General features: G+C 45.3%; 1 protein-coding gene and 1 pseudogene across 1 annotated transcript in view; one reads left to right on the top strand and one right to left on the bottom strand.

The window, feature by feature from the left end:
* Positions 1 to 12,642, bottom strand: part of LOC149460684 (uncharacterized) — a 135,981-nt gene that overhangs the window by 73,303 nt on the left and 50,036 nt on the right. The window lies entirely within an intron of this gene.
* LOC149460685 (uncharacterized) lies at positions 6,979 to 10,547 on the top strand (annotated as a pseudogene).

The raw sequence follows: 12,642 nt of genomic DNA, 5'->3' as shown, positions 1-12,642 counted from the left end.
AGGCTGCAGGAGATCCACTGAGACATAGAGAGGGAAATGGGCACTAAAAGGCTGCAGGAGATCCGCTGAGACATAGAAAGAGAAATGGGCACTAATAGTCTGCAGGAGATCTGCTGAGACATAGAAAGGAAAATGGGTGCCAATAGGCTGCAGGAGATCTGCTGAGACATAGAGAGGGAAATGGGTGATAATAGGCTGCAGGGGATCTGCTGAGACAGTGAAATGTGTATGAAATGGATGGATGTGCAGACACTCCCAGAAGATGATGTCATTATGAGTGGATTGATATATATTTTTGCATTGTCCCCCCCAGAAGGATCAGGTTTGGCGGGATCGCTCTCATTAGCTATACATTTGTATTTTGTGTTCTGTGTTTGTAAGACTTTTCTATATGTAATAAGAGATGTTTGTTGAACAGTTGGTTACATAAGAGTTACATTTATTTCTTCTTCCTTTATTCAGTAATGTTTCATCTCCCGTAGTATCCCTGTAAGGTACATATTATACAGGAAGGGGGATTATGGGATGGATCTCGGGGCTGCAGTTCCTCTGAGCTCCACAAGGTGCTGATCTCACCTAAACTCACACAGGAAGTCTCTATGGAATGCAGACAGGAAGTGATGTCAGTTGCAGACAGGAAGTGATGTCAGGTACAAACAGGAAGTGATGTCAGGCACAGACAGGAAGTTTCAGATGAGAGGTGAGGCAGGAGGAGGTATAGAGGAGACGTTGGTGGAAGTGGCAGCAGAGGAGGTAATAAGATGTTATTTCCTATTTACAACAAATGTATATAAATCTGAGGCTCTTTTAGGAATGTTGGGGCTTTAAAAAATGAAAGGGGCTTTATAGCAACTTAAATGTGTAATATGTGTAACATTGTTCTGTTTATCTCCTCCTCCCCTCCCCCGCCTGTCTCCAGCACCGCACCCGGGGACTAGCAGGGAGGGGAGAGACCTTGCAGTGTAATGAGAACCGATTGGCTGCTCCTCAGGAAAGGGGAGTGTCCTGCTTATCCTTTCACTCCCAGAGCCGTTTTTGCATTTTTTTGCACACGTTTAAAAAATAATTTTGGGCCTAAAGATGACGCAAAACCCCCAAAATATCGATTTTCTGAAAGTAGAGACTTTAGAGAATAAAATAGCGGCAGTTCCAATATTTTATGTCACAAAATATTATCACAAAGTCTAGGAAATGCAAAATTTCATTAAAAAATACACTTAAGCTGATTTCAGGGCACAAAAAAGCAATAAATGACCCATTTATGTGTAAAAATATAAAAGCCGAGGTTGCAGCGAGTAAATAGATATCCAACATGTCAAACCTTAAGTTGTGTGTGCTGAAATGGTGACAACCTTTAGTCCCCGGTATTATCTATAGGGGACACATTTATAGCCCCTTCTAGGTCATCAGTATAGAGTACGGAGGAGGTCTGCTCCTAGAATTATCCTCTCATTCTGGTGTGACCGGCGATATGTAACGTGTATCACAATCAATGTTATCACGTGTAGGCGCTCCAGCGTGTGCTCTTACATTTGGGCGTGCATATATGTGGGGGTGGGGGGGGGCCTCAAAATTTTTTAAGGGGAGGAGTTATGTACTTGGGTGTAACTTTAATTCTTTACAATTAAAAAAAAGCATTTTTGCTTAAGGGGACAAAATCCTCTATGAGATGACTTTTGATGACAGGTTCTCTTTATTGAGACATCCAAGGTCTAAAAGACCCCCAATGTCTCCCCTGTACTCCATTGGATGTAATGTAGTGCACATCGCACCGCATTACATTCTTTGCTGGCCTCGATGGTCGGGAAATCTGTCATAAAGTCACTTCTGGGTCAGGACAAGAAGGGAGTGAACATGTCCGCTCTCCTCCATCCCCTCTACCCTCCGACACCCGCTGACCCGGGCCCACAGATGGGCAAGCAGAGCCGGGGAAGCATAGTAGGTACAGGAGAGGATCACACACACGGGGTGGCAGAGGCTGGCACCTGAAAGGAGAGCCCTGCGGCTTGCCCTCAGCAGGGATAAAGATTAAATACAATACTTGCCCGGCCCCCAGAACTACATGTCCCGGGCGTCGGGTGATGTAAAGTGACCATCCCTGCATGATGAGCCGACATTGACCTCACAGCACTGCCTCAGAGCAAACTAGTCATAGGAAGGATCAGATTTATCATTCCTTGTCTGCAGATCTAAAACTCATCAAAACCAGTTCAGAGACCAAACAAACCCAACAGAGAAAAGGGGCCCCGGACCTCAAAATTGTAGTAAACACTAAACAGTCCAAACAAAATGTCTTCCCATGGGGGAGTAGTTCTTCAATGTCCAGCAACCCTCCTATTCCCCCCTCACATCCACATCCTATTATTGTGTGACCAATACCATCCAAATCATTCTTACTTTCATTTCCCAAAGTTATCCGTCTACAAGGAGACCTGTATAGATCACATGATGGCACCAATGAGGATGGAGGAGGACCGGAGTCACATGACTGAGAAGATACTAAACCTCACCCTGGAGACCATCTACCTGCTGACCGGAGAGGTGAGGAGGATTCTGGGAGGTCACATGACATCACTCTTATCTCTATTAATAAAACACAGACCTGACCGTAGAGGTGAGGAGGATTCTGGGAGGTCACATGACATCACTCTTATCTTTATTAATAAAACACAGACCTGACCGGAGAGGTGAGGAGGATTCTGGGAGGTCAAATGATATCACTTCTATCTCTATTAATAAAACACAGACCTGACAGGAGAGATGAGGATTCTGGGAGGTCACATGACATCACTTTGATCTGTATTAAAAAAAACAGACCTGACCGGAGAGGTGAGGAGGATTCTGGGAGGTCACATGACATCACTCTTATCTCTATTAATAAAACACAGACCTGACCAGAGAGGTGAGGAGGATTCTGGGAGGTCACATGACATCACTCTTGTCTATTCTGGTCAATAGACCATTTTATTTTTGCACACATTTAGATGATGTCAGGTGGTTGATATTGTTTTATTTGTCTCCTGATCTGTAGGATTATGTTGTAAAGAAGAAGTCTAGTGGGGAGCCAATCTCAGGACGATGGAGCAGAACCCAGAGCCTCACCATGGTGCTTCCATCTCATTCTCTGATACCTGAGAGGGAGAAAGAGCAGAAGATTCTGGAACTGACCACCATGATGGTCCATCAGCTGACAGGAGAGGTGAGCGGTGCCGGGAATTCTGGGACATTCTCCAGTAACAGACAAGGGATGTGTCTGGATGGTGACTGTATCATTGTGTGTGTCAGGTTCCTATAAGGTGTCAGGGTGTCACTGTCTATTTCTCCATGGAGGAGTGGGAGTATTTAGAAGGACACAAGGACCTCTACAAGGACGTCATGATGGACAATCAGCAGACTTTGGGTTTTGTGAAGATTGTAAGGAAGGAATTTCCCCGGAATGAGACGATATTGAAGCTCACCCTGGAGATCCTCAGCCTGCTGACTGGAGAGGTGAGTGTAATGAAGGGGTTAAATCTGACTCGGCTGTACACTGGGAGGGATTCAGAGTCACTTGAAGTCTTCTGATGTTCTGTAATCAATAACGACATCCACACAAGTACTATGAATACATAAAGTGTCCGGACTCTATGAGATTTGGTTATAGCACAAGATGGCGGCATTGGTTATAGAAGAGAACAATCTCAGCTTTAGTCCAATCAGAGAGACCCATGATTACCAGCATGCCACGCCCACTGACCACTAAATCCATGGGTGACATTTCCTGGTGGGTCAGTGAGCCTTACTAGTAAACCATTAGTGGCTCTATTATATGACTTCTAGAAGGAGCTATAAATCTGACCCCATTGTCATCATATCATTGGATGGAGATGTCTGTCCTTTGCTGAGTCGGCACATTGTGGCCAATCCCTGGAGAATAAATCTAGAGCTGACCATAGAAGTGAGGGATTATGGGAGAGTGAGATTTATCTTTGTATCACACAGAACTGTACAGGAGTCATGAAGAAATCTACCGACAATGACACCAGAAGGAGATCTCATCGTATGACCACAAGATCCTCGAGAATCCAGAATCCCATCACCATCCCCCCTCCTCCATCCCTGATCCCTACAAGACAGAAGACACAGAAGATTCTAGAAGTCACCAAGAAGATGATGGAGCTGCTGACAGGAGAGGTGAGCGGTGCCGGGAATTCTGGGACATTCTCCAGTAACAGACAAGGGATGTGTCTGGATGGTGACTGTATCATTGTGTGTGTCAGGTTCCTATAAGGTGTCAGGGTGTCACTGTCTATTTCTCCATGGAGGAGTGGGAGTATTTAGAAGGACACAAGGATCTCTACAAGGACGTCATGATGGACAATCAGCCGCCCCTCACATCACCGGGTAAGAGGAGACTTTATTGTAAAGGAGAGAGCAGTACGGAGGATCCACCTAGATCCCCCATCATCTGATAAACACATAGAAACAATGGATTCAGTCAGTGTGTGTGTTTCCTACAGATGGATCCAGTCATGGGAACCCACCAGAGAGATGTCCCCGTCCTCTGTATTCCCGGGATTCCACACAGGAAGGTCACACCATCCCTCACCATTGCAAGGTTGGTGGGATGGAGCATCTAGAACATGGACTTGTGGAGATGATATGTGGAAGTGTATGTGACCTTAAATTTTACAGATGATATTTTCTCTCATTTCCTTGATTTAGAGTGGAGATCCAATCGATATAGAATTTGAGGTGAAAGCAGAAGAAGAAGAGGCGTATGTGAGGGATGATCAGCAGTCTATGGAGGAGGATGGAATAACGGGGACATTTATAGAGGAGGACACTCCTACAGAGATCAGCACAGGTGGGTCATGAACACTAAATCCATTCCTCCACCCATACTGCTCACTGATTGGTCCAGAGTAGGGCGGGGACTGGGTGATATCAGCCTGTAATCCCCTGGTCACTTTCCTGAGCTGTGTTCCCCGTCCTGTATTCCTGGATTTCTCTCGGATAATCTTCCTTCTCTGTGCTGCAGACACAATTTCTGTATCTAGACTGGATTTATGGAGGTTCTGGGGTTCAGCTGGCAGCAAAATGTTCATTTTTACTCTAAGCATTGCATAATGTAGGCACCCAGGACATGTGACTGGGGTCTCCTGCCTTGTGCCTGACTCCTCCAGGGGACCTTCTCTGTTATCTGCTGGCTGTGCCGGGTGGAGGGATATGTCTGTAGTGTCTCAGACCCAAGTCACTGAGTGCAGTCTCAGGAGATGGGAGGCAGCGGTGTGGGACCTACATAGTTACATAGTTAGTCTGGCTGAAAACAGACATTCCATCTAGTTGTACCAATAAAAATAAAAGTTATAATCCGACACCCACAGCTGATCCACCAGAAAGCAAAAACCCAGAAAAGCGCGATCCGATCTCCTCCTGCAGGGGAAACAATCCTTCCTGACCCCCCGAGAGGCAATCGGATATTCCCTGGATCAACGTTCCCTATAAATGTTATATCCAGTTATATTCTGTGTATCCAAGAAAGAATCCAGGACTTTCCTACAGCAATCCCCCCTTATGTATTATACATGGAGATCATATCCCCCCTTATGTATTATACATGGAGATCATATCCCCCCCTTATGTATTATACATGGAGATCATATCCCCCCTTATGTATTATACATGGAGATCATATCCCCCCTTATGTATTCTACATGGAGATCATATCCCCCCTTATGTATTATACATGGAGATCATATCCCCCTTATGTATTATACATGGAGATCATATCCCCCTTATGTATTATACATGGAGATCATATCCCCCTTATGTATTATACATGGAGATCATATCCCCCCTTATGTATTATACATGGAGATCTTATCCCCCCTTATGTATTATACATGGAGATCATATCCCCCCTTATGTATTATACATGGAGATCATATCCCCCCCTTATGTATTATACATGGAGATCATATCCCCCCTTATGTATTATACATGGAGATCATATCCCCCCTTATGTAGTATACATGGAGATCATATTCCCCCCCCCTTATATACTATACATGGAGATCATATCCCTCTTATGTATTATACATGGAGATCATATCCCCCCTTATGTATTATACATGGAGATCATATCCCCCCTTATGTATTATACATGGAGATCATATCCCCCCCCTTATGTATTATACATGGAGATCATATCCCCCCTTATGTATTATACATGGAGATCATATCCCCCTTATGTATTATACACGGAGATCATATCCCCCTTATGTATTATACATGGTGATCATATCCCCCCCTTATGTATTATACATGGTGATCATATCCCCCCCTTATGTATTATACATGGAGATCATATCCCCCTTATGTATTATACATGGAGATCATATCCCCCCCTTATGTATTATACATGGAGATCATATCCCCCCCTTATGTATTATACACGGAGATCATATCCCCCCTTATGTATTATACATGGAGATCATATCCCTCTTATGTATTATACATGGAGATCATATCCCCCCTTATGTATTATATTAATGTTCCCCCCATTTCCTCCCAGCTGGACATTTTATATCGGATGATGTGATTGGAGCACAGACTTTTACATGGTGATAATAATGTGATAACATCCTCCAACTTTGGACCCTTAAACAGAAAGTGATAATGAGGGAGGAGTCAATACCCCAATGATGGTGGTCTTCAGGATCAGTCCAGTCTTCATCTTGGTTGTTCTCCCCCCATCCTCACTCTCTGACCTCTGGTGGGGCTCAGCCCCGCTGTTCTTCATGACTAAATCATGGAGTAAATAAGGAAGTGCAGTACTTCTTGTGTTGGGAAGATGGCGATGAGTGATAGAGGGGGTGGGGACCCTCGTCCTATAATCCCCTTATCACTCCCTCCTATAAAAGACAGTTCTGGTTGATTCCTCACTCTCTGACTAAGGTCCATGAATAAAGAAATGACCTGGTAGGAGATTAGAGGAGCCATTTCCTAGTTCCCTTGAGGGTGGAATTGTAAGCTCCTCAGAGACCAAGCTGCCTGATGTGGGCGGAGTCCTGGTTTGGGGGAACCAATCGGCTCCTGTCTAGTAATCCTCTTTGTCTTTGTATTTTAGTCCATGGCCGGGAGATGAGGAAAACCTCCGAGGATTGTCTCACTTTGTCTCCAGACTGGAAAGTAGAAGATGAGGACATCACACAGTATAGTCCAGGAGAAAACCCGGCTCCCTCCCATGTCCATCCGGCACCACCCAGTGTAGATGGACCATCGGATTCCTCGTATCCTGAGGAACCTCAGACTGTGCGGGACCGGGCCGGCTTTCCAACAGGGAAGAGCTTCTCCTGTACTGAGTGTGGGAAGAGGTTCCTTTATAAATCTGGTCTTAATAGGCATAAAATAACTCACACGGGGGAGAAGCCATATTCCTGCCCTGAGTGCGGGAAATGTTTTTCACTGAAGTCCAATCTTTACAGACATCAGAGATCTCACACAGGGGAGAAGCCGTATTCCTGTCCTGAGTGTGGGAAATGTTTTTCATTGAAGTCCAATCTTTACACACATCAGAGATCTCACACGGGGGAGAAGCTATTTTTCTGTTCTGAGTGTGGGAAGGGTTTCCGGCATAAATCAGAGCTTAATGTGCATGAAAGATCTCACGGGGGAGAAGCCGTATTCCTGTTCTGAGTGCGGGAAATGTTTTTCAGTGAAGTCCAAACTTCATAGTCATCAGAGATCTCATACGGGGGAGAAGCCGTATTCCTGTCCTGTGTGTGGGAAATGTTTTTCAGTGAAGTTCAATCTTTACACACATCAAAGATCCCACACGGGGGAGAAGCCGTATTCCTGTCCTGAGTGTGGGAAGGGTTTTTGGCATAAATCAGAGCTTAATGTGCATGAAAGATCTCACACAGGGGAGAAGCCCTATTCCTGTCCTGAGTGCGGGAAATGTTTTTCAGTGAAGTCCAATCTTTACACACATCAACGATCTCACACGGGGGAGAAGCCACATTCCTGTTCTGAGTGTGGGAAGGGTTTCTGGCATAAATCAGAGCTTAAGGTGCATGAAAGATCTCACACGGGGGAGAAGCCGTATTCTTGTCCTGAGTGTGGGAAATGTTTTTCAGTGAAGTCCAGTCTTTGCAGACATCAGAGATCTCACACGGGGGAGAAGTTATTTTTCTGTTCTGAGTGTGGGAAATGTTTTTTAGAGAAGTACAAACTCCATAATCATCAGAGATCTCACACGGGGGAGAAGCCGTATTCCTGTCCTGAGTGCAGGAAATGTTTTTCACAGATATCCAATCTTCACACACATCAGAGATCACACACAGTGGAGAAGCCATATTCCTGTCCTGAGTGTGGGAAATGTTTTGTGCGGCAGTTCCTTCTTCATAAACATGAGAGATCTCACAAGGGGGAGAAGCTCTATTCTTGTCCTGAGTGCGGGCAATGTTTTTCAATGAAGTCCCGTCTTCACACACATCAGAGATCTCACACGGGGGAGAAGCCATATTCCTGTCCTGTGTGCGGAAAATGTTTTTCACAGAACAGATATCTTTACAAACATAAGAGATGTCACACAGGGGAGAAGCCATATTCTTGTTCTGAGTGTGGGAAATGTTTTTCACAGAACTCCAATCTTTACAGACATCAGAGATCTCACACGAGGGAGAAGCCACTCTGCTGTCCTGAGTGAGGGAAATGTTCCTCTCTGAAGTCCTGTCTTCCTGTACATCAGGGGTCCCACACAACCCTGGAGGTGTATTAGTGCTTTAAGTTCTATAGGCCAACATTTTTTTAATGTTATTAATAAAGCATGTATCCATTTTAATAGGTCAGAGTTTCTAAACATGCATTTGTGTGGGTCACCTTCTCTCATGCAGACTCCACCTCTGCAACATCGCCAAAATCTGCACGTTCCTAACTCCAGAAACCACTAAACAGCTCATCCACTCCCTCATCATATCACGACTCGACCACTGCAACTCCCCCCTCACTGGCCTGCCTCACCACAGGCTATCCCCACTTCAGTCCATCCTGAATACAGCTGCCAGACTCATCCACCTTTCCAACCGCTCTGTCTCCGCCACCCCCCTCTGCCAATCCCTCCACTGGCTTCCGATTGCGCAACGGATCAAATTCAAAATCCTAACACTGACGTACAAAGCCGTCCACCATACTGCCCCGAACTACATCACTGACCTAATATCCAAGTACCGCCCAACACGCACACTCCGCTCCTCACAAGACCTCCTTCTCTCTAGTTCCCTGGTCTCCTCCCATGCCTGCCTCCAGGACTTCTCCAGGGTGTCACCCATCCTCCTGAACTCCCTGCCCCAACCCATCAGATTATCACCTACTCTCCTCTCCTTTAGGCGCACCCTGAAAACCCATCTCTTCAGGGAAGCCTACCCCACCCCCTGCTAACTTGCCGACCTCCTCCACTCTTCCTACCACTCCATCCCCCACAGCTATCTCCTCCTGTGCCACCATCCCCTCCCTCCTACATTGTAAGCTCGAAAGAGCAGGGCCCTCGATCCCCTCATGTTTTGCATTGTATTGGTATTGTTCTGTCACATGTTCTGTCTCCCTTTGTAATGTACAGCGCTGAGCGAACTATTGGCGCTTTATAAATACTGTATAATAATAATAATAAGTGTGGGAAATGTCTTCTAGATGAATGTTGCTGGACATCCCAGCTCTCATGTGGGGAAGAAGCACACCCTGATATACACCTCAGATATACTCCATGGCTGATCTTCATCATGGAAGAAACAGTCCATAAGGAGATCAGAGGTCCCCAAAGACATGGATGAAGTGTGGGACCGGGTCGGCCATTGATGGCAGGAGAAGTTTTCAATGTATTTTCCATGAATGGAAGACATTCCAGCAGCTCAGATGTGATCCTAATAACATTGGTTCCCCCATTCACACAGGAGGAATGGACATGAACTCTCACTGAGGGAATTGCTATACAAACATTCTATGAATAGACCCCCAAATGTCAGGAGACGTTTCTATAAAGACGGGAAGTATGGAGCAGAGAAATGAAGAGACCTCCCAGCAATGTTATTACCAGGCTGCAGCTAGGGGGAGCTCTAATGTCACCCCAGCAGAGGGATCCCATCTAGCCCACATTAACCCTCTCACTGCCAGAGCTGTTTCTGCATGATTTTGCACACATGGGAAAATGCAGATTTTGGTCCTGAAGATGAGATAAACCCCCAAACATCTATTCTGTGACATCAGAGGCCCTGGAGAATAAAATGGTGGTGATTGTTAAGGTGTTCCCCGTACACAGATTCCCCTTCATATCCGCCTTTATTTCCTCCTTTCCCCCATTTTCTATGTTGGGATCTTTTCTACAATACTTTGTTATAATAATGGAACACGTTGTGTATTGTATTGTACACCAATAATAATGACTCCGCCCCCACATTCCAGACAAGGGATCTTCTTGACCAATCAGATTTCTTCCTTTGTTATTTCCCGATTCTATGATTACAATCTTGTTAAAAATATAATTACAATAAAAAGTTTATTGAATGAAAAAACAAAATTGTGTTGTGAGTGACAAACGTCTTCATCATAAATTGTTCATAGATGACACATTGAGAGCCTTCCCAGGTCATCAGCCTAGAGTGCAGTGGTCAGGAGTATGTCCTATACAGCCCTGTGTATAGAGTGCAGTGGTCAGGAGTATGTCATATACAGCCCTGTGTATAGAGTGCAGTGGTCAGGAGTATGTCCTATACAGCCCTGTGTATAGAGTGCAGTGGTCAGGAACATGTCATATACAGCCCTGTGTATAGAGTGCAGTGGTCAGGAGTATGTCATATACAGCCCTGTGTATAGAGTGCAGTGGTCAGGAGTATGTCATATACAGCCCTGTGTATAGAGTGCAGTGGTCAGGAGTATGTCATATACAGCCCTGTGTATAGAGTGCAGTGGTCAGGAGTATGTCATATACAGCCCTGTGTATAGAGTGCAGTGGTCAGGAACATGTCATATACAGCCCTGTGTATAGAGTGCAGTGGTCAGGAGTATGTCATATACAGCCCTGTGTATAGAGTGCAGTGGTCAGGAGTATGCCATATACAGCCCTGTGTATAGAGTGCAGTGGTCAGGAACATGTCATGTACAGCCCTGTGTATAGAGTGCAGTGGTCAGGAGTATGTCATATACAGCCCTGTGTATAGAATGCAGTGGTCAGGAGTATGTCATATACAGCCCTGTGTATAGAGTGCAGTGGTCAGGAGTATGTCATATACAGCCCTGTGTATAGAGTGCAGTGGTCAGGAGTATATCATATACAGCCCTGTGTATAGAGTGCAGTGGTCAGGAGTATGTCCTATACAGCCCTGTGTATAGAATGCAGTGGTCAGGAGTATGTCCTATACAGCCCTGTGTACAGAGTGCAGTCGTCAGGAGTATGTCCTATACAGCCCTGTGTATAGAGTGCAGTGGTCAGGAGTATATCATATACAGCCCTGTGTATAGAGTGCAGTGGTCAGGAATATGTCCTATACAGCCCTGTGTATAGAGTGCAGTGGTCAGGAGTATGTCATATACAGCCCTGTGTATAGAGTGCAGTGGTCAGGAGTATGTCATATACCAAGGCCTTCCTCTCTGCCTGGCAGTCAAGGAACTTTAGGTATGCCCCAGGAACTGTCTCCATGATGCATTTCAGGGCTTCCTGCATCTGAGGAGAATCTCTACTGGTTACAGGCTCTCTGGTGCTGGCCCACTCAGGTGGTGGTGTGAAGATAATATTTGATGATACTCCAGTGTCAGTCTCTGTATGCCCATCCTGCGAGGCTATCTCTGAGCCCCTGGGATCTGAGGAGGCGGGAACCCCATCATGGTCAGGTTCCCTCGAGTTCTGGTCTGCTCGGCTATCATGCTCCTGTAGGTGCCAAATCAAATCTTTACGAGTTTTGCAACCGATGTCCATTCCTCATGAGGCACATTCAGCACTCAAATTACTTTTGCTCATTTTCTTGCATTCTGCGTCACCGGGCATAATTGCAAGCAAAGATAGAATAGGAAGCAGAAAAAGGAAGGAGCTGTTGCTATATGTCTTTCTCTCTATATACAGTTGTGTTCAAAATAATAGCAGTGTGGAGTTCTATTAGTGAGGTCATTCATTCTTTGAAAAACAGGTGGCAATTATTGCCCTTATTTAAGGAAGGAAGGCAGCAAATGTTGGACATGCTGGTTACAGTGCATTTCTCTCTGAAATTCTGAGGAAAAAGGGTCGTTCCAGACATTGTTCAGAAGAACAGCGTACCTCGATTAAAAAGTTGATTGGAGAGGGGAAAACATATAAAGAAGTGCAGAAAATGATCGGCTGCTCAGCTAAAATGATCACAAATGCTTTAAAATGGCAACCAAAACCTGAAAGACATGGAAGAAAGCGAAAAACTACCATTGGAATGGATAGAAGAATAGCCAAAATGGGGCGGACTCAGCCAACAATCAGCTCCAGGAAGATGAAAGAAGGTGTGACGTTCCCTGTGAGGACTGTTACAATCAGAAGACGCCTATGTGAAGCCAAGCTATCTGCAAGAAGTCCCCGCAAAGTCCCACTGTTGGGAAAAAGACGTGTGCTGAAGAGGTTACAATCTGCCAAAGAGCACATTGACT

The sequence above is a fragment of the Staurois parvus genome, unplaced genomic scaffold (assembly GCF_062004578.1).
Source record: "Staurois parvus isolate SC_StPar_1 unplaced genomic scaffold, SC_StPar_1.0 ptg000222l, whole genome shotgun sequence".
Lineage (NCBI taxonomy): Eukaryota > Metazoa > Chordata > Amphibia > Anura > Ranidae > Staurois > Staurois parvus.
Note: the sequence above shows the minus strand (reverse complement) of the source record. Positions and strands in the feature narration are given on the sequence as shown.